Source organism: Balaenoptera borealis, assembly GCF_965194805.1.
Source record: "Balaenoptera borealis genome assembly, chromosome: 18".
NCBI classification, from domain to species: domain Eukaryota; kingdom Metazoa; phylum Chordata; class Mammalia; order Artiodactyla; family Balaenopteridae; genus Balaenoptera; species Balaenoptera borealis.
The window spans coordinates 14,119,114-14,142,947 of record NC_138877.1 but is presented as its reverse complement, the minus strand read 5'-3'; the positions used below and the strand labels follow the sequence as shown (position 1 = coordinate 14,142,947).

General features: G+C 37.7%; 1 protein-coding gene across 4 annotated transcripts in view; it reads right to left on the bottom strand.

Moving 5' to 3' along the window:
• Nucleotides 1–23,834, bottom strand: part of LOC309615688 (uncharacterized protein) — a 426,392-nt gene that overhangs the window by 128,293 nt on the left and 274,265 nt on the right. The window lies entirely within an intron of this gene.

Genomic DNA, 23,834 nt, shown 5'->3' with positions numbered 1-23,834 from the left:
AGATTTTTTGATGATGGCAATTCTGACTTGTGTGAGATGATATCTCATTGTAGTTTTGATTTGCATTTCTCTAATGATTAATGATGTTGAGCACTCTTTCACATGTTTGTTGGCAATCTGTATATCGTCTTGGAGAAATGTCTATTTAGGTCTTCTGCCCATTTTTGGATTGGGTTGTTTGTTTTTTTGATATTGAGCTGCATGAGTTGCTTGTATGTTTTGGAGATCAATCCTACGTCAGTTGTTTCATTTGCAAATATCTTCTCCCACTCTGAGGGTTGTCTTTTCATCTTGTTTATGGTTTCCTTTGCTGTGCAAAAGCTTTGAAGTTTCTTTAGGTCCCATTTGTTTATTTTTGTTTTTATTTCCCTTCCTTTAGGAGGTGGGTCAAAAAGGATCTTGCTGTGATTTATGTCAAAGAGTGTTCTGCCTATGATTTCCTCTAAGAGTTTGATGGTGTCTGGTCTTACATTTAGGTCTTTAATCCATTTTGAGATTATTTTTGTGTATGGTGTTAGGGAGTGTTCTAATTTCATTCTTTTACATGTAGCTGTCCAGTTTTCCCAGCACCACTTATTGAAGAGGCTGTCTTTTCTCCACTGTATATTCTTGCCTCCTTGATCAAAGATAAGGTGACCATAAGCGCGTGGGTTTATCTCTGGGCTTTCTATCCTGTTCCATTGATCTACATTACTGTTTTTGTGCCAGTACGATACTGTCTTGATTACTGTAGCTTTGTAGTATAGTCTGAAGTCAGGGAGCCTGATTCCTCCAGCTCCATTTTTCTTTCTCAAGATTGCTTGGGCTATTCGGAGTCTTTTGTGTTTCCATACAAATTGTGAAATTTTTTGCTCTAGTTCTGTGAAAAATGCCAGTGGCCGTTTGATAGGGATTGCATTGAATCTGCAAATTGCTTTGGGTAGTAGAGTCATTTTCACAATGTTGATTCTTCCAATCCAAGAACATGGTATATCTCTCCATCTATTTGTATCATCTTTAATTTCTTTCATCAGTGTCTTATAATTTTCTGCATACAGGTCTTTTGTCTCCTTAGGTAGGTTTATTCCTAGATATTTTATTCTTTTTGTTGCAATGGTAAACGAGAGTGTTTTCTTAATTTCTCTTTCAGATTTTTCATCATTAGTGTATAGGAATGCAAGAGATTTCTGTGCATTAATTTTGTATCCTGCTACTTTACCAAATTCACTGATTAGCTCTAATAGTTTTCTGGTAGCATCCTTAGGATTCTCTATGTATAGTACCATGTCATCCGCAAACAGTGACAGCTTTACTTCTTCTTTTCCGATATGGATTCCTTTTATTTCTTTTTCTTCTCTTGTTGCTGTGGCTAAAACTTCCAAAACTATGTTAAATAATAGTGGTGAGAGTGGGCAGCCTTGTCTTGTTCCTGATCTTAGTGGAAATGGTTTCAGTTTTTCACCATTGAGGACGATGTTGGCTGTGGGTTTGTCATATATGGCCTTTATTATGTTGAGGAAAGTTCCCTCTATGCCTACTTTCTGGAGTGTTTTTATCATAAATGAGTGTTGAATTTTGTCGAAAGCTTTCTCTGCATCTATTGAGATGATCATATGGTTTTTCTCCTTCAATTTGTTAATATGGTGTATCACGTTGATTGATTTGCGTATATTGAAGAATCCTTGCATTCCTGGGATAAACCCCACTTGATCATAGTGTATGATCCTTTTAATGTGCTGTTGGATTCTGTTTGCTAGTATTTTGTTGAGGATTTTTGCATCTATGTTCATCAGTGATATTGGCCTGTAGTTTTCTTTCTTTGTGACATCTTTGTCTGGTTTTGGTATCAGAGTGATGGTGGCCTCGTAGAATGAGTTTGGGAGTGTTCCTCCCTCTGCTATATTTTGGAAGAGTTTGAGAAGGATAGGTGTTAACTCTTCTTCAAATGTTTGATAGAATTCACCTGTGAAGCCATCTGGTCCTGGGCTTTTGTTTGTTGGAAGATTTTTAATCACAGTTTCAATTTCAGTGCTTGTGAGTGGTCTGTTCATATTTTCTGTTTCTTACTGGTTCAGTCTTGGAAGGTTGTGCATGTCTAACAATTTGTCCATTTCTTCCAGGTTGTCCATTTTATTGGCATTTAGTTGCTTGTAGTAATCTCTCATGATCCTTTGTATTTCTGAAGTGTCAGTTGTTACTTCTCCTTTTTCATTTCTAATTCTATTGACTTGAGTCTTCTCCCTTTTTTTCTTCATAAATCTGGCCAATGGTTTATCAATTTTGTTTATCTTCTCAAAGAACCAGCTTTTAGTTTTATTGATCTTTGCTATCATTGCCTTCATTTCTTTTTCATTTATTGCTGATCTGATCTTTATGATTTCCTTCCTTCTGCTAACTTTGGGTGTTTTTTGTTCTTCTTTCTCTAATTGCTTTAGGTGTAAGGCTACGTTGTTTATTTGAAATGTTTCTTCTTTCTTGAGGTAGGATTGTATTGCTATAAACGTCCCTCTTAGAACTGCTTTTGCTGCATCCTGTAGGTTTTGGATCATCGTGTTTTCATTGTCATTTGTCACTAGGTATTTCTTGATTTCCTCTTTGATTTCTTCAGTGATCTCTTGGTTATTAAGTAGTGTGTTGTTTAGCCTTCACGTGTTTGTATTTCTTACAGATTTTTTCCTGTAATTGATATCTAGTCTCATAGCGTTGTGGTCAGAAAAGATACTTGATACGATTTCAATTTTGTTAAATTTACCAAGGCTTGATTTGTGAGCCAAGCTATGATCTATCCTGGAGAATGTTCCATGAGCACTTGAGAAGAATGTGTATTCTGTTGTTTTTGGATGGAATGTCCTATAAATATCAATTAAGTCCATCTTCTTTAATGTATCATTTAAAACTTGTGTTTCCTTATTTATTTTCCTTTTGGATGATCTGTCCATTGGTGAAAGTGGGGTGTTAAAGTCCCCTACTATGATTGTGTTCTTGTCAATTTCCCCTTTTATGGCTGTTAGTATTTGCCTTATATATTGAGGTGCTCCTATGTTGGGTGCATAAATATTTACAATTGTTATATCTTCTTCTTGGACTGATCCCTTGATTATTATGTAGTGTCCTTCTTTGCCGCTTGTAATAGTCTTTGTTTTAAAGTCTATTTTGTCTGATATGAGAATTGCTATTGCAGCTTTCTTTTGATTTCCATTTGCATGGAATATCTTTTTCCATCCCCTCACTTTCAGTCTGTATGTGTCCCTAGGTCTGAAGTGGGTCTCTTGTAGACAGCATATATACGGGTTTTGGTTTTGTATCCATTCAGCCAGTCTATGTCTTTTGGTTGGAGCATTTAGTCCATTTACAGTTAAGGTAATTATCAATATGTATGTTCCTATTACCATTTTCTTAATTGTTTTGGGGTTATTATTGTAGGTCTTTTCCTTCTCTTGTGTTTCCCACTTAGAGAAGTTCCTTTAGCATTTGTTGTAAAGCTGGTTTGGTGGTGCTGAATTCTCTTAGCTTTTGCTTGTCTGTAAAGGTTTTAATTTCTCCATCAAATCTGAATGAGATCCTTGCTGGGTAGAGTAATCTTGGTTGTAGGTTTTTCTCTTTCATCACTTTAAATATGTCCTGCCACTCCTTTCTGGCTTGCAGAGTTTCTGCTGAAAGGTCAGCTGTTAACCTTATGGGGATTCCCTTATGTGTTACTTGTTGTTTTTCCCTTGCTGCTTTTAATATTTGTTCTTTGTATTTAATTTTTGATAGTTTGATTAATATGTGTCTTGGCATGTTTCTCCTTGGATTTATCCTGTATGGGACTCTCTGTGCTTCCTGGACTTGATTAACTATTTCCTTTCCCATATCAGGGAAGTTTTCAACTATAATCTCTTCAAATATTTTCTCAGTCCCTTTCTTTTTCTCTTCTTCTTCTGGGACCCCTATAATTCGAATGTTGGTGCATTTAGTATTGTCCCAGAGGTCTCTGAGGCTGTCCTCAATTCTTTTCATTCTTTTTTCTTTATTCTGCTCTGCAGTAGTTATTTCCACTATTTTATCTTCCAGGTCACTTATCCGTTCTTCTGCCTCAGTTATTCTGCTATTGATTCCTTCTGGTGTAGTTTTCATTTCAGCTATTGTATTGTTCATCTCTGTTTGTTCTTTAATTCTTCGAGGTCTTTGTTAAACATTTCTTGCATCTTCTTGATCTTTGCCTCCATTCTTTTTCCGAGGTCCTGGATTATCTTCACTATCATTACTCTGAATTCTTTTTCTGGAAGGTTGCCTATGTCCACTTCATTTCTTTGTTTTTCTGGGGTTTTATCTTATTCCTTCATCTGGTACATAGTCCTCTGCCTTTTCATTTTGTCTGTCTTTCTATGAATGTCGTTTTCCTTCCACAGGCTGCAGAATTGTAATTCTTCTTGCTTCTGCTGTCTGCCCTCTGTTGAATGAGGCTATCTAAGAGGCTTGTGCAAGCTTCCTGATGGGAGGGACTGGTGGTGGGTAGAGCTGGGTGTTACTCTGGTGGGCAGAGCTCAGTAAAACTTTAATCTGCTTGTCTGCTGATGGGTGGGGCTGGGTTCACTCCCTGTTGGTTCTTTGGTCTGAGGTGACCCAGCACTGGAGCCTGCCCAGCTCTTTGGTGGGGCTAATGGAGGACTCTGTGAGGGCTCACACTAAGGTAAACTTCTGCTGCCAGTGTCCTTGTCCCCACGGTGAGCCACAGCCACCCCTGCCTCTGCAGGAGACCCTGCAATACTAGCAGGTAGGTCTGGTTCAGTCTTCTATGGGGTCACTGCTCCTTCCTCTGCGTATTGATGTGTACACTACTTTGTGTGTGCCCTCCAAGAGTGGAGTCTCTGTTTCCCCCAGTCCTGTTGAAGTCCTGCAATCAAATGCCACTAGCCTTCAAAGTCTGATTCTCTCGGAATTCCTCCTCCCATTGCCAGAACCCAGGCTGGGAAGCCTGACGTGGGGCTCAGAACCTTCACTCCAGTGGGTGGACTTCTGGGGTATAATTGTTCTCCAGTTTGTGAGTCACCCACCCAGAGGTTATGGGATTTGATTTTACTGTGATTGCGCCCCTCCTCCCATCTCATTGTGGCTTCTCCTTTGTCTTTGGATGTTGGGTATATCTTTTTTGGTGAGTTCTAGTATCTTCCTGTCAATGATTGTTCAGCAGTTAGTTGTGATTCTGGTGCTCCCACAAGAGGGAGTGAGCGCATGTCCTTCTACTCCACCATCTTCCATTTGTGGGTTTTATTTTTACCTCTGTTAATTATATTTTTGGCAAACCATGGCTAAGTCCCAATCTTCCTTTGTATTTTAAATAAATGAATGCTCTCCGAATTGTTTAAAATATTTGGTCATACACTTAAATTGCCTTTTTTGTTTTTCCTGTCAGTAGGCTTATCCAAGACACAGAATTATGTGAAACTTTTCTGTTTTCTTCCTAAACTTTCAGTAAATTACAGTAAAGGAAAAAACTTATTAGCTGTGATTTTTTATAATAATTTGAAAGCGAAATCAAAAGCATAAACAAAAACTCTCTCAATGTTTAAAAACATTTTAATGTCAAAGCAAATTATGTTCAAATTTCATTAAAAATATACTCGTATGTATATATATATATATCTTCACACTGATCTATACATGTGTGTGTGTTTGTGTGTGTGCGGGCACATGCATATCTTTAGTTCCATGAGTGAAATAGACAGGTCTGTTATGTAGTAGAAAAAGAATATTATTCTGAATGGGGAGCCAGCCTAACTCAATTGACAATTGCAAACAAATGAAAATAAATAAGTTTTTAGACTTCTAATTCCAGGAAAAGAAATGATCAAAATTGTCTTAATGAATGATTATAATTTTCACTTTTAAAAGCATTCTAGTTAATCGTAAAAAATACTTTTGAATAAATTTTTTTTCTATATTACTATTTGTCAGATCTAACAGTAAATTTTATTGCACTTTTATTTTCAACACTTCTTTTATATTTCCAAAATAGGAATTCAAATGGTAACCATATTTTCTGAATTAGATTCAGTAGTTTATTTTCATAAATAGTTGGTAGGAAAATAGAGGAATTGAACTTTGCCTTGTTTTAATATTCATTTTAATATGGAAAATCTCAGGAATGTATACTAAGGAAACTGTGAATATTTCATATATGAAAATAAATTGCTTTTACTGTACTAAACCTCTAGAATTTATGGTATATTAACAGAATATATGGCATTTATATCATTAGAACTTTTCTGTTATGGTAGTGATGTTAAATTTTATGATGTTCATTTGCCCAATTTGCTAATTCTAGGAATGTATGTACTTTATACACTTAAGATAGGGATGCCATCTCCAATTCTGATTACAAAGTTAACCTCCATAAAAGAATTAGGCTCAGGAATCAATAACCTGAAAAACCTGAGTAACAAAAACAAGCATGTGAGAAAATGTATATAGAAAATTAAAGACCAGTCATAGAATTCTCAAGGAAACATAGAGCCCTTACATAAGTGTTCAGATGGATGCTCGGAGGGATTAGTTTTCCCTGCCCCTAATTTTGCCCATTGATTACCTGGCATGGAATTCAAAAACACAGACCTTAAGTCCTGGGTCTATTCCTAGCTCTTCTGATAACTTGCTTTTGCACTTGTTTTATGCTTTTTGTTTTTTAATTAATTTTTATTGGAGTATAGTTTCTTTACAGTGTTGTGTTAGTTTCTTCTGTACAGCAAAATGAATCAGCCATACATATACATAAATCCCCTCCCTTTTGGACTTCCTTCCCATTCAGGTCACCACAGCGCATTAAATAGAGTTATCTGTGCTATACAGTATGTTCTCATTAGTTATCTATTTTATACATAGTAAGTACATATATACAATGGAATATTACTCAGCCATAAAAAGAAAGAAAATTGGGTCATTTGTAGAGACGTGGATGGACCTAGAGACTGTCATACTGAGTGAAGTAAGTCAGAAAGAGAAAAACAAATATCATATATTAATGCATATATGTGGAATCTAGAAAAAATGGTACAGATGAACCTATTTGCAAAGCAGATATAGAGACACAGATGTAGAGAACAAATGTACGGATACCAAGCCGGTGAGGGGGAACTGGGAGATTAGGATTGACACATATACACTATTGATAACTTGCTTTTGTACCTTCTAAGTCCTTGACCTGTCTGTGCTTTAGATTTCCCCCATATATTAGTCAGGAGATGGTTGAATGCAAATAACTTAAATACACCTAAAAAATACATTTATTGGAAGACTAAATAGGTACCTCATAGAACCCCAAGAAGTGAAATGCATCAAAAACTGAGGAACTAGAACCAGGAAATAAAACTGTTGGGAATCAAGGCATTTACTTTCCACTTTTCTCTCTCTGTAGCCAAATGACTCATTTGGACTTCTTTTCTGTCTGATTTTTCTTCTTTTTCCCTCCATCTTGGCTCCACAGGTTTATTTACCAGCACATGGCCCAAATATGACCATCCTCACTCATACATCCTTACAAACTGCATACCCACAACTAAATGAGCAAGTCTTTCCAAACTCCAAGTTCCTGGAGGAAAAAATATAATTGCCTAACTTAGATCATGTTTCTCCATTGGTTCCCAGTTGTAAGCAAAGAACAGGAAGAGATGGAGTCATGAGGAATAGAGTATATTCAGCCAGCACTGGGGAGAAGGGTCTCTGAGACAGTTTTTGCTAAGAAAGTAACATGGGCTGGAAAGGAATTGATTTGTGGGAGAAAAGGTTTGCCTCTCTAAGACTCTTCTCTGAAACTCTTTAAGATGATGTAGGTGTAAATGGAGATCACAGATGCAACAGTGATTTGAAAATATATTTAAGTACTTTAAAATGCTGGATGTTAGTATCAATATGATTTCTTCTGTGGCTTGTTTGGATTGCTCTTGCACTAAATTTAACATTTTGGATTAGTTAACATAAACTTCCTAACATATAGCGACTACACTTTAACAACTGCTCAATTTACATCTTTTTGCCAAAACAGTACTGGGAATGATACACTACTTTTTGGTCAGTGACTTCTTGTTTTTCAGTACCATGACTTTACCCCAAAGTACATTAACTAAATAGACATAAGAAGTGATATTTCAACACTGGGTAAAGATTAACCAGTTTGCTCAACAAAAGTATCAAGTTAGTAAAGATCTTAATGGGAAAAAAAAAAAAAACTGACTCACATATCATGTTTGGATAAGCCCTAAGTATTTGCCTTGCATACATCCACCAAGTGAGAGGGGACACAAAGTTGTATCTTTGACTCTTCAGTCTGTTGTGGTATTACATATATTTCAGAGAATGTTCATGTTAGTCTTTATTATTATCCTAAATGTGTTTTTCTATCCTAGAATTTTATTTTTAAGAGAGATCTGTGTGCAAGATAACCATGAGTGTAGTAAGCTGAATAACGGCTCCCCAAAGATGTCCACGTCCTAATCCCTGGAACCTGTGAGTTTGTTACCTTACAAGATAACAGAGGTTTTGAAGATACAATTAAGTAAATGGTGTGGATTGGGAAGAAGACACAGTCAGTTCTGATTTGGATAGTCTCAATTATTTGTCTCTTCTATAAATGAGTGCTATTATTGCCCCAATTTACTAAGGATCTCACTCAGGCTCTGAGAAGGTAAATAATTTATTCAAGTTTATGCACTGATATGAATGAGAATTTTTTTTATTTTGCCAGGCTAGGATGTACAAAACAAACATTAAAACAAGAAGGAAGAAGAAAGAAAAAAGAAGAAGGAGGAGGAGAAAGAAACTAGACACAAAACACCCTAGCATCCGCTATGACTCTTATTTCATAAAAGAAACCATACATTTTACCACCAATTAAAAAGATCATAATCCCAGTACAAACGATGGTTCTTAACATTAATTAATTTCTCCACAGAGGATACTCGTTTTTTTTCACCTGGGACCTTAAACACTTTGTGAGGAACCTCTTTCGGCACCAAATGGAAGAGGCGCTCTGACTCCCTGACTCCCGTTTACATCCTTCCCCCCAAACAAGGGGTTTGCCTGGAAGCCGGGTCTCCCCACTGCTGGCACCCAAGAAGGAAGCATTTCACCACATCTTACACAAAGGTTCCTCTTCCTTGCTAAGGTAAGAAAGAATCACTTACTACTTTCCCTCACTACTTTTTTAAGTTCAATTCAATCTTTAGTTACATACTCTGTTTCAAGTTGAAATTGTTTTTTTGATCAAAATGAAATACCTTATCCGCTATATTACTGGAATGCACCAAAGGAAAGAATTTGTCTCGCACACTTATGATAAATATAACTTAGGCATTGACTTGAGAAAATTAAAAGATTCACTTTATGACCCGAACCTCATCCATGCTGAACTGGTGAGTGTGTTCCTTGGGCCCTTAAAAACACAATTTGTGGATTTGTTCTTTTTCATGTTTCAGAATTTACATAAACTCCTATATTGTTACATGACAATAGAAAAGTCTTTTGTTACTAATCATAGGGCTTAGAGGAAGAGAAATGTGTGTTACGAATCACCACACATGTTGAGAATAGATTCATAAAGTTTTATTTTGAAGACAGACAGCACTGATTGACTTAACAGAAAGTTATCATTGGCATGCTTTGCTATAAGTATTAGTTTGTAAAACATAAAGCATATTAGCCAAGATTATTATCCTCTCTGAAAACGGATCTTGAGGAACAAACATTTAGCAATAGCTTAAGCTTATTGAATATTGATAGCAGATAATTCCTGCAGAATTCTCTCACTTCTAGAAACTTGAACACATTTACAAACTACTGTTTGTTTATCTTTAACAACAACAATAAAAAAAATGGTATAACCACTCTACTGTATCAGTGATACACTGTACTGGCCCCTAAGGCTCTGAGTGGAAGAATTCTCTGTAGTCAAGTCCTGACACCTATCAGGTAAGAAGTAACACCTGAGGTTATTTCTGGACCAAGTAAACACATTTATGTAAATACAACTATATGTGATATGGAAGACAAACTGTCATAGGTTAAAGAGTATTAGAAGAGTTTTAAATGGGATTCTAATATATTGCCTCATTTAGTTCCAAAAAATACCTATCGACAATTTTTAAATGGTAGTAATGAATTCATTTTTTAATTTCCACATGCCAAGCGGTATACAAAAACTCATTAAAAACTACTTCTAGAAAAAAGTATTACCAAAAACATAATTAAAGGAAATATTAAGTGTTGACTGTTCTTCAGATTTAGAATGAAGGTCATAAATTGCATCTGTTACACTGGAATTTAAAACTTTAGTTTTATTCCTTGCTATTTACAAGTGTCATTGTACAGGGTAACAAAAGCAATTAAGATCGAAAGATTTTCCTTAAAATAATTGTTAGATTTTTCCTTTACTTTGGGCAGATGTTGACATATATTTTGAAAAGACACTCAAAGTGCTCACAGTTTAGAGAAACAGACAAATATACAAATAGATGTCAATAAAACAATGTGGTGAGTGTACTAAAATGCACAAGAAGGGGGCAACCAATATTGCCTAGGTGAGACAGGGCAGATATTACAGAGAAAACAGAATGATTGCATTGTTTTAAAGAATAAATAAAGATTTGCAAGGTAAAGAATGGGGAATGGGGGTGGGGAGTAGAGAGGAAGAATATTTCAGGCAGACTCTGGAAATATTTACCACAGTAACATTGCATCCCTATTTGTCCCCTCTTAGATGGTTTGATTTTTCTAGTTTATATGATTCCACTCTCCTCCCTCAAGAAAAATCAGAACTAAGAAGTGGTTTGTAACTGACATGGTGATACAATCCAGAGCACTTTTTCAAGTGCAAGGGAAATATTTACTGGAGCCAAAACTCTGGGTGAAGGAAAACAGTTGGAAACATAATGATAAAGTATTGTTTTGAAATGGTGTCTATATATTGTTCTTTGGGAAGAAAAGACAAGCAATAGTATCATTTGACATAATATGACTATATGCAAATATTTTAATACAGTAAGGGTATTAAGAAGAAAAATCATTACTGCAATTTTTATTGCTTAAACATAGAGTTTAAAAATCACCATAGTAAAAAAAAATAAAATATCTACAGCAACAATTAAATGTGTACTGATGTAAAACATTATGAACTCTTATGGAAAATTCTTTCTTCTTTCAAACACATTTTATGGCAATAATCATAATTAGGCACATATGTTAATGTGAATGAAAGTAGCACCTGTTTTCCATATTGTCTCATATCACCAGGGGGTTTTAAATTTTCTAGGTCAAATGCAAATTTCAGATGAATCAGTACATGAGTGCTATTTTCTCAGATGCAGAAAATTATACATTTCTATTAACTTATCACCATGTGATATTTACTTCACATGGTTGATGTAACCATTTCAATTACATGACATATTAACATTTATTCACATCTATCATTACTCATGAATGTTAATCATGTAATGTCTATTTCTTGGTGAAGTAATCAGAGTTACAAATTCTCTCTCTCTCAAACAAGTCCAGACATCCTTCAGGCGGCCAAAATTCCATGGACAATTTCCAGTCCGTCTGTGATCTGAACTCTGTGGCATTTGCCTTTAATTGATCATTGCTCCTTTTTGAAATATTCCACTATTGGCTTCTGCAACAGCACTCGATTCTGAGCTTCTCCTTACCTCTCACATCCTTCCTTCCCAGCCTCATTTGTGGACTCCTGATCTTCTTCTGCAGGTGTCTTAAATCCTAGCATTTCTTAGGTGTCTGTCTTCAGTGCCCTTAACATCTCACTCTGCCACTCTTCTGAGAAGATTCATCCTCTCCATGATTCAACTCCTTTCTTCCTATGAAAACTGCCTGACCCTAAGCTGGACTGATCATCCTTCTTACATCTGCTCTTTCTCTCACTGGCTTTTCCAGGGTTAATGACAGCACCAGTTTTTAGATCCCCAAGCCAGAAATCTTAGAGTCACTTTGATTCTTCATTCTCTTTTACCTACCCACCCCCAAACTCTGGTTGGCCACCAAATCCTACATACCGTTTCTTCTTAGTTCTGGTCTTTAACATCGTTTTTCTTGATTATGACATCAGTATCTCTGCCTCTATTCCTGCCCCCTTACACCCATCCTCCTCAATACAGCCAGAGAGAACTTCCTAAGATATAAAAGGGCACATGTCCTCTCTTGCTTGCAATCTTTATAGAATATATCTTAACATCTCCAGCTAACTTCTGTTTCCTCTCCAACCTTACCTTTAGAGGTAAGGATGTTAGAAGGATTTGGGAGCTGATCAAGAAAAAAAGATATGACCATGAGAGGCAGTAACCCACAGCAAGCTTTATTGAGCGATGCTTGAACAGGTTTGCATGTGGGGGAAATCCCTCACAGTAAAGTCTGTCCAGAGGCTATGGTGCAGGGGTCCCCTTGCAGTAGGAGAGGAGGACAAAGGAACTCCTGAGGGAGAAAGAGATTAGAGAGGGACCTTAGGTCTAGGTGATACATGCTCACAAGGTGGGAGTCTCTGGATTAGAGAGTTCCAGAGGGCAGCAGCAGTTCTGGTCTTTATGTCCTGGGGCTTATCTATTGCTAGCAACTGTGTGTGGCAAGATTTTGCAGGGTGGGCAAAACAGGCAGACTCTAAATGGTTAAAAATCTGCTTGTAGGGCAATTGTTTAAATAATTGGATGTGGAAAAGTTTGAGTTTGGCACCAGTGGGCTTTTGAGTTAACAGGTCTCAGCCCACAGGGAAGAAATAAACAACCGAGGGGCCAATACACAGAGGCCAACTTTGCCTCGTTTATGTAACACTTCTCAACACCTTCTAACAGAAAACCTCCTTAATCCTGCCTGCTGAAACTTGGCTGTCTCCAAATTAGTAATTTATTTTTATATTTCTGTGCTGGTGCCCAAGATGCTCTTATGGGACCTACCATTTAGCAGGGGGGGAAAAGGTTGAATAACAGAGTTGGGGGCCAGTACTGGAAGAAATAAACCCATTTCATGCTTTTATACCCAAAGAGTATAATGAAAACCTTCAATAAGCCAGTAACATTAAATGTATTAATTATAGTATTAATTCACTTTCACATAAACTGCTCTACTTCTTCCTCTGCAAACCGAGACCTCTATTCCTTCAAAATTGTGTCTAATTATTCCAGTCTAACTTTGTAAATTATATTATATATTCCTATTTCTATGTCATCTAAATATTTTATAAGCATGTCTTCATTTAAGTCATTGGTAAAAATACTGAACAGGTTAGGCCCAAATCTGAGTTCCCAGAACACCGCTAGAGACCACACTCTAGGTTAGCATGAAGACAAATACTTATTAGACATCTTGTACATGTGCACTAAAAGTGATGAGCTCGCACTATATGTTATCTTATTTCATTCTCACATTAGTCATGGTAGTAGCTAGCTATTATAAACCTCCTTTAGACAGGTGAAGAAATTGGAGTTCAATGTAGCAAAGTAACCTTGCTAAAATTAGAAATGGCAGTGTTGAAATCCAAACCCAGATCTGTCCAACAACAAGGTTTTGTTCTTTCTACCAAAACACACTGACCTTCAAATAGTACTTCTTTCAACCTATTTTATTCCTTTTCATCAATGAGATTTCCCTGCCAAATTCCTAGAAATTCCAGATATGCTATGCTAATGATAATTTTATAGTGCCATAGCTCAGACACAGGTGTTCTGAAATCTTAGAAGCATGAAGCAGAGAATAAAGGGAGGGAGTAGAGAATAAACTTTCCAAGAATAGATGTTGGGGACAAGCTGAACTCAGATGCGGTTTGTATATTATTAATATGAATGGGATCTAATCCAGTCAAGGGGGTCCTAGAGGTTCCATATGCAAGTCTCAACACAGGGAACAGGGAGGGCCTTAGTTCCAAGCAGTCAGTAAGGTTGTGAAGGACACGAGTCCAATAACAGTGGTAATGGTATAAGGCAAGGCTCATTGGAAAGTTAGGATACTGGTTAAGTACTACAGAATATGAAACAATTTGTTCCATGAAAGTACTTTCCATGTCCATTTTCTTGAAAAGCATCTCCAAAAACATTAATCTTTTAAGAGAGACCTTTTTTTTTAATGTTGGCAATTTGTTAGAAACTAATTAGATTTTTTAAAATATTTCTTTTGTCTTAACTCCAATCATGAGGCAAGGATAATGTATTCCCTTATGAGGAGGCTGTTTCTGTCTGGCTCAATTTGTTAGAGAATCATGAGGCCAGCTGCAATCCCCTTGTGGACCAGTTAGCTTTGTTCATGCTGTTCTGAGACAATCTACTACAGCCTTAACCAGAGCCAAACATCATGAAGATGAACACATGAACAGGTGAGAGGGAAATAATTCTAGCAAGAGAACTAGTTGCTATTGTGATTTTGCCCACCTGTGAGTTTTATTGCATTGTACTCTAATACCATCATCCCACAGAGATTTAAAAGAAAGAAAGATCACTAAGGAGAACAGTATGGAGGTTCCTTAAGAAACTAAAAATAGAGCTACCATATGATTCTGCAATCTCACTCATGGACATATATCTGGAAAAAACTATAATGCAAAAATATATATGCACCCCGATGTTCATTGCAGCACAATTTACAATAGCCAAGACATGGAAGCAACCTAAATGTCCATCGACAGATGAATGGATAAAGAAGATGTGGTATATATATATACAATGGACTATTACTCAGCCATAAAAAAGAATGAAATAATACCATTTGCTGCAACATGGATGGACCTAGAGATTATCATACTAAGTAAGCCAGAGAAAGACAAATATACGATATCATTTATATGTGGAATCTAAAAAAAAAAGACAGACATGAACTATCTTTCAAAAGATAGAGACAAAACAGAAAGAGACTTGCAGACATAGAAAACAAACTTATGGTTACCAAAGGGGAAAGGGTGGGGGGAAGGATAAATTGGGTGGTTGGGATAAACATATATACACTACTATATATAAAATAGATAAACAACAAGGACCTACTGTATAGCACAGGGAACTACACTCAATATTTTCTAATAACCTATAAGGGAAAAGAATCTGAAAAAGAATATAGATACATATATATATGTACATATATATAATTTAATCACTGTGCTGTACCTGAAACTAACACAATATTGTAAATCAACTATACTTCAATAAAAAAAAAAAAGTTTAAAAAAAAAATAAAGAAAGAAAGGCACTGGAGTCTCCCAGAACAGAAGGCATTTCTCATGTGATTCAATGAAGAAGAAGCAGATCCATAGATAAAACATCAGAACTTCAGAGGCAGACTTTAAGTAAGTGGGAGAGGGGCATCCCATCTCTTCTAGGGCCTCCCCAAACTTGACTTTGGACTTTATGAAATCTAGACTCATGTTGAAATACCCCTGGACAATGGATGTTAAATGTAACATTTCATGTTTTCTCAGAGTTTCAGATGAGGACTCAATAAGAAAGAAGTAAAAAAAACAAAAAAAAAAAACAAACAAAAAAACAACTACCTTTATATCATAAAGCAAAGAATTGGGTCACCTATGCAGGGAGATCTATGAAATTTTAAAGCAGATTCCTCTAGCCTCAGCCATCACCCACCTCCAGGCTAAATGAACAAAGAAGATGAATTTATTTGAGAAGTTTTAAAGAGTTTGAGTATGGTGGTAGTGAGGATTCCTTTACAGAGATTGTCAGGGTGTAGTGCATTTTTTTTTCATCTTCCAGGGGAGAGGAAATGGAATGCCTCAGTCTCCTCTTAAGCCGTGGAACAGAACAACTTTGGATAACTTGTGTTATGTTCCCTGAAGTTTGACAGGCGAGGGGGCTAAAATTAGTCTCATTCCTGAAAAGAAAGGCATTAGGTTAACCAATTGTCCTGAGATATAAGAGCAAGGAAAGATGGCAGAGATGGGAATGGCCTGTATGTTCAAGGCTGTGTGAGCTATCTTAGGGCCAGATGTGGACTCCCCAGAAAGAAGCTGGGCTGAGTTATCCTGAGTGGGACTGCTAAAGAGGAAGGCCCGGAGGCATGGGAGGAACCATCAGAATCCAGAGGTCTTGGAGGAAGATGGCAAGCAATTAACAACAGGAAGTATCTACTATGTCAAAGGAACTGAGACGGGGACCTCCAAAGAATCAGAAAAGACTCCATAACAACAACAACATCAGCGACAACAAAAATCATCATTTTGAATTAGCAACATCCAGAGGGCATGAACACCGGATTCACTTCAGGTAAGACTTTCCACTTTTATGTCTCTTCCCTCTCGTGCTCTGAACCCAGAAGAGCCGCGTGCCATACAGAATGATGGAGAATGAGTAGACAAGATGAAAGAACAGAAAAAACACTGACCTTAGTAACTCCCTTCGACTGCAGTCTCCTAAGCCTGAAACGTGCCTGAGCTGGGGCAGTATTAAAACTTGAACCCAAATTAGAGAGTGGGATAAAATGATTACACTGAAATGGGCCTTTTATTGTTTAACAATAACCAGAAACATCACGGCACTTGGCCAAGTCCCAGGCACAGTGAAAGAGCTATTTGACAAAGCAGGTTTAGTAGAGAGTGGTGAAAACAAACAATGTTGTTGTCTTTTCGCACCTAGAATTCAACTTGTTCAATAAACTGGTGGCATTAAGGCACCCTCTGCCCTACAGGGTCAGGCGACTGACTGAGAGAGGGTCATCACTGCAGGAATTACAAGTGAGGATGAACAGAATCTGTCTGGTAAAACATCTTCTCTAGGTGTATGCTGCTCTCTGGTTATTTCCCTTTTGTTTGCACTAAGCAGTTAATAATGTCTTATTTTAATGTTCCAGCCTGCTCTCACCTGCTAGTATCTAGTTAGTCCAGAGCTTTAAAACTCATGTCCCTTACAGTCATAATGGCATTAATTAGGATGAAATCCCCAAAGAAGGTCCCTCACATCAGAGTAAGAATAGGAACTATAAGGTCCTACTGTCCAACCATAGATAGATAGATTCCTCATTGCCAAACTAGGAAGATGATATTGATGATTGTCTTAAGGCGAGAAATTTTCTTCAAAACTACTATAAAAACATGTGAACGCACACATCTTAGAGCTAGCTAGTCAGTTATATTAGAGTAATTCAAGGGTATTCCTTACTCATGAGCAAAAGTACTTGATGTATTGACTTCAGACAGTACACACCCAGTGTTCTGACAACAGGGATGTCACAGCGTATTCTATGCTGAGGCTCAAGTATTCTAGGAACTGGCGGTTGCTGGGGAGATAACAGTCCCACCCACCCCAGCTTGAGCAGCAGAACTTTGGATTTATTTTGGTCCCATGTTGTGGACAGTTTTTGGAAAAGTGTTACTTCCAGTGTAACTGCTAAACAATGAAAGAAAGGCATATACTACATCAAAGCAAATGTAAAGGAATAGAGCCAGAATTAGGCCATAGCTCAGTAAGGCATTGGTGCATCCAGAATTCATACTCCTCTCCCTCCAAAGCCTGTGTGTTTTCTAGATTCCCCCTTTTACTCCTAAAACCAGTCTTCTGCTCCTGAAACCACACTCTTAAGAGACCAGTGTCAATGACCTAACTGCCAAAGCCAAGGGCCCTCTTAATGTTTTCACTGTGTGTCCTTGTTTTCACTTTGCAATTAATCATTTGCGTGACTGTTTGATGCTTGCCTTGCCACAGTAGATTATAAGGTCCCATGAGGACATGTCTCTCTAGTTCATTGCTCTATATCCAGCTCTAAGCACGATGCCTAGTGTGTAGCAGTGACTTTAAAAACATTGTTAAATAAATAAAAGGTACTTGGGGGCCACCTTGTAAGGTGGCTTTGAATGCCAGGCTATAAAGTATAAATTCATTGCATGAGCAATGGGGAGGCAGTAAAGATGTCTTAGCTTGTGCCTCTTAGGTTTGACAACATTCTGGGATCATCTGGGTGGGAGAAAGGCTGGAGACCTATTTGCCACCACAGGGCCCACAGGGGCAGACGTGTAACCTCTTGCAGCAGATAGGTGAACTTAAACAAATGTCCAAGCAAATAAATCAAATAAACCAAAATCAAATAAATCAAATCTTAACCAGTTTTGTTTTGTGTATTTGTGTGTGTGCTGTGTTTCTTTCCCCTCACTGACATGACTGGTTAGCTGTCTGAACTGATTAAAAATCACCAATAATTAGGGATATAAGGCCTATAGCCAAAATCAGATGGAAGTGGTTTCTGATCTATTTAGTAGGACCTTTTGCTGGAGAAGCCTTAACTGGACTTCAGTTTTATAAATATCTGAAAATGGTCAGAGCATCTGTCCAATTTCTCTTTCCAGTAATTTTATATCCTTTCACATGAAGAGTCATTAATGTTTCACTTTCTGGATGGGAGTGGATGGCAGCCTCTCTTGAGCCAGGAAAAAATAGTCTGGCTGGAGAGACTCTGGCCTAAGCTTGGGTATCCCTTGGGAAACAACCTCAGTTATAAGAGAAAAAGATCAGGCTATGGGTCAATGTCAATCAGACTATGGCAGGTTTTTATAGCGGAAGTAAGCATTGTCGTTCACATTTTCTTCATGTTAACCTCCTGCTCTATCTTCGACTCCATCTCTTCTAGAAACTCATGTTTACTCAGCCCAGTGGATTTACTAAATAGTACCTTGTCTCATGAGTCATGAAACCATACTTTATAAACTACATGGAAAATGTGCAGTTAACTTATTTTCAGACACTCCTGGCCTATACTACAATGAATTCATTTTCCCCCGAATTTTATTTCGGTAAAGACAGCCAGAAATTCCAAACTCAGCATTCTGTATCTGGGAGACCAAAAGAAGTATATGCTATTATCTAAGATTTGAAAGTATCAAGATTATTTTTTAAAAAAACTAAACTCCCCTCAGAGCTTTAAAATTTGAATTTTCAAAATCTTATTTCCACTCAGATTATTAGGACTACATCCATTATATAACTAAAGAAAGCATTTATAACTATATATCCAATAATTCTAACAATATGGTATTTATCATTATTCTTTAGGGACAAATATGAAAATAAGAAGAGATAGGTATTAAAGGTAAAAATATCTATTAAAAGGTAGTCATTGGTATCATAATGGTCTTGGTACACTGGAGTACACTAGAGATGGGTTTTATAGTATAGAATTGTCCAAGCAAGTATGTCACTGTTTTTCCTCACTGTGTCCCTGGTACCTGGTACAGTGCCTGACTGAGCACTAAATATATATTTGTTAAATAAATGTTAGTGGATGAATAGATAAATGAACGAGGATGAATGAATCCTTGATTTGATATAAATAACTTAATGATAGTGTGAGATTGTGTTCTCCCCACACTTTTTCACTCATAATCTATTGCATCTGAAGGTCATGCAAATTCACTCTCTCGGTCTCTGAGTGGCCTAATGTAGTCCCATGGCCTTAGATACCACCTATATGCTAACAACTCCCACTCCACCTGGACCTCTTCCCTGAATTTCAGACTTATCTACCCAACTATCTATCCAAACACTTCTACTTCAGCGTGCGTATGTGCATGTGCACACGAGTGTGAGCAAACTTAATGTATCCAAAACTGAACTCTGGATTTCTAATCATGCCCCCACAGCCGGCCTCTTTTTAGTCTTCTTCATATCAGCAAATGATAACTCCACACCTCAGACTAAAGCCTTGGGGTCGTCCTTGACTCCTCTCTTTCTCTGCATCCTAAACCCAACTCATCAGCAAATCATTCTGCTCTATCCTCAGAATACATTCTGAGTCCAACCACTTCTTCCCACTCCAGCACTAATCCTTCTAGTCAAGGTAAAGTAAGTTCTCTAAAGGGGCAGTTAAAGTAATAGGACCAGATGAGATGCCACAGGACTAAGTTGGAGAGCCCATCTTGGCCTTGCTTGTACCTGTAGATAGCTTAGAATCAAGGCCTATTCTAAACCTTAGCTCTGAAAGAACAACACCCTCCCTTGCCAGGATATGTCAGATGGCCTGGATGTATGTCTTGGACAAAGTTATGCTCTCAGTTTGTCTTCAGTCTGACCACAGTTACGATAGGTTAATGATTTCTCCAGAGCAGTCTGAGTTTTCAGAGTCTAGTTTGCTAGCATCCTCCTGACCATGGCTGAAGAGTGATTATTCACGGGAAAAATATCCTGTCTTGACAAAAAACAGGGGAAAGTTTTAGTTACTTTACACTGCCTACTAGTTTCCTTCATCTGAATCTCATGCTGCATTCATCTCACTGAGATCACCTCAAAACACATAAAATTGGTCATTTATAACATTCATTTGAAATAAGAATTGTATTTTTAAAAAACATAAGACGCTGTCAAATTTTCAAGGTACACATGCCTGTGTAGCACCAGTCCCTTTCTTCTCTTTTCATGCTCAGTTACATTCCCTTACCAACAATTCCTAAAGCCTTAGCAAGACTTTCATTTTGAAAAAGTTTACACAAGAGAAGCATCAACAACAGGAGTAATAATAATGGAAATTATTCTCCCCCCTTGAAAAAATTTTAGGTTCTCCTGCTATCTAAAAATTAAATGTCAATGGAAAAATAAGTTTCTGTGAAAATATCTGTATAATGACTCTCTTTGAAATTTATTTTGCTTTGTTGTAATTAATGATCCACAGAGTAACATTTTCTTCCTATAAATTGGAGTAGGATTACCTCTCAGGAGAATTTTTGAGTTTTAATTTTTCCTGTGGTGATCTCATCCCAAAGCACATTTGCTGGAAGAGGCATCTTATTTTCTCTAAAAATTCACTTGAGCAATGAGCTACGACTGGAATTAAATAGTCATTTTTATAACAAATCAATTATTATCTTTAGACACTTTGTGAGAGTTAACCATTACCACTAAAACATGTCAAAACTATTGTTTAAAGAGTCAGTGGAGCTCCAAATGTTATCTTCAGCCTTAATTTTACATACACTTTTCCGAAAACCTTTTGATGTGTGCATAGCCCACCAGGAGGAACCCCCAACCTGACCCAGGCCTGACCAATCACAGTATCCTATGACCCTAAATGCAGTGAGGGGTCCAGAAATAGGCCTGTAACCCAAGCAGGTCAGTTGGAGCCCTTTCCTTGAAGTGATTTTTTCAGACATTAAAAGAGAAACACTCTCTCCAGGAGTGCTCAGCTGAAAGGGGCCACTTGACCAGGCTGCGCGAGCCGGAGAAGGTATAAGCAGCTGAACATCCAGGTGTTGATAGGGTGCCACCTTCGCAACTTGAAACAATCCTAGAAATTCTCATTTCCACTTATCAGAGCACAATGCCAAAGCCAACTGGAAATAAGCAGTAAATTTCAACTGAAGCACACTTAAGTGACTTGCCTTCATCCTTTCAACATTTCCCCAGCACAGATGTGCGGGGCAAGCTCTTTGACAGTAGTGTTTTTTATTTGCGATTTTGTTTTCCCTTTCAGGTTCGGAGCTTAGCTTTTATATTCCAAACAGGGAAACTCAGGCAGGCAACTGCAGTTCAGCTCTCTCTGCTGTCATTAGTGCCTGGAGCTATGGATAAATCAGGAACTATTAGGGAACATATATGGAAGCAAGATGAGATGAGATGAGAAAGAAGGGTGTGTATGGTCCCTGGGTGGGCATGTAAGAATGAGAGCAGCCCTTCAACTACAGATGAGGCTCCTGAGAGAACAGAGGGCTCTCAAGCAAGGTCTCACGTTGCTAATGGCAACTCAGCCTCCAGCCCCCTTATCAACTGCCTTTCATGGAGGAGGCCCATGTGTAGTTGCAAAGAACTAGGCTGACTCACGGAGGAAAATGCAGCTGAGAAAAAGGCTGGAGAGGGAGGAGAGCGAGCGGGAATGAGAGTGAGAGAAAATACTCATGACTCTGAATGAATTTGTGCTTGTTTTCAGTTCTACCCCTGCCCTCCCCAGGCACAGGTGCTCCCAAACTCTCTTTTATTGGTTAAAGTTAATTTGGATTAGGTTTGTACTGCCCCATATATGCTGATTTTAGGCAACTTTAACTCTCTGAGCCTCTTCTGTGCCTCTATAAAGTGAATACAATAATATACCTTCTCAATGTCCTATGAATAATTAAAGTTTATTAAGAGCTAGTGTAATTGATGGAGGGTACTTATATTTAATAAATGTTACTTGCCTCTTTCATTTACTGAGCCTCATGGTAGGTGTGGAAATTAAAAACGGTACTTCTAACAGAACTGTTCTTTCTAGAAAAGAATAGATGGGGATGGTTTTCTGTGTTGTACCCTACCGCTAAAGACTAACAAAAGCCCAGCCAGGATATCCTTCAAAATGTGCCCATAACTCTAGAACCCAGAGAATAAAATGGCCTCCAAACACAAAATGCACCCACAAAAATGCTGATTTTCTGCCTGGAAATAGTTTTTGTTATTATTATACAGATGAGTACCAAAAAAAGTTCACCCCAACATATGAGTCAGGGACTGCAAGTAGATACAGACACTGCCTGAGGTGGCAAAGGGGTTTTGAAGCCATCTGGAAAGACAAGAGTACCCTTTTCACATTTCTCACAGTATCTGAGTGAAGCCAGCAATGCCTTGAGAGTCTGAGCTCTGGCCGCCATGTCATCCAATTGTGGGCAGACTTCCCTCCAGCCAGGAGTGAGAAAATCTCTCTGCTCTTCCTTAACAATAGCTTTCAAGCCATGAGGGAAAGAACTCACCAGGTGCGTGTCCTCGGCAAAGTTTGCTAAACATAGGTATTCATTATTTTACCAAGTGCTTTTTTTAGTCAACATGTGTTTTAGTTGGGATTGGATAATACAAGCAAGCAATTTGGAGAATATATATATTCATACTCAAAAAAAGTCTTCATGAAAATCATTGATCTAATTCAAATTAGATGGCAAAACTGGTTACTGCTGACATTGTTTGTGAATTCTGCCAACCTGAGGGAAGTGGACGTTAGTCAATGAATGAATGTTTACTCAAACCTTGCCAGGGCCATGGGACAAATGATGTCTTAGGGAAGGTTTGCATCTGAAAGGCAGATCTGAAGTTTGGCCTTTTATAGGTTGAGGGAAAAGCCACCTGTTTAAACTGTCATTTATTTAAGATATACAGAAGAATAAATAGAATCTTGTATCCAAATCTTACAGAATAAAGAAAACATGTATGCCTATTACGCACTGACCTAAATAGCTATTCATGGATAGAAATAAGAATAAACTGATAGAGCCTATGTGTCTTGTCACCTTGAGGACAGAGATTAGGTCTCTTTTGCTTGAGGAAGAGTGTAGTTCTGTGCTTAGAAACCAGGCTCCTGGGTTCAAATCCAGTGCTGCCCATTACTAGTGGTGTGATGTTGAACAAGTCCCTTAACCTCATTATAGCTGTTTCCTCAAGTATAAGAAAGATAATGCTAGAACCTTCCTCCTCATAGACTCACTGCAAAGAAGAAATTAGGTATAATATGTAAATCATTCAGAATAGTACCTGGCACAAAATCATTACTATATATATGTTAAGTACTACTACCACTATCATCATCATCATTCGAATCTCGTCAAAGCATATGCAGTAGTGTCTATCGCAAAATAAATGCTCATTAAGTAGGAAAATGAAAAATGAGTAGAAATTCCAAATCAAAGACACAGTCCCTATCTTGCATTTTCTGAACGAGGGGTGATTGGCTACGATGGTATATAAAAAGAATCTGAACTTAGGTGCTGGATGACTTGGATTCAAACCTCGTCAACTCTATGCCCATATAAAAATCACTTGATCTCCCTTAGCCTCTGTTTCCACAGATGGTGACAATTAGCTAACACATATGTAAGGGTCCAGTGTAGTGCTTCATGACAGATGCTCGATAGATGTTTGTTTTCCCTCTGCCACCCTCCCTCTCAAATGCTG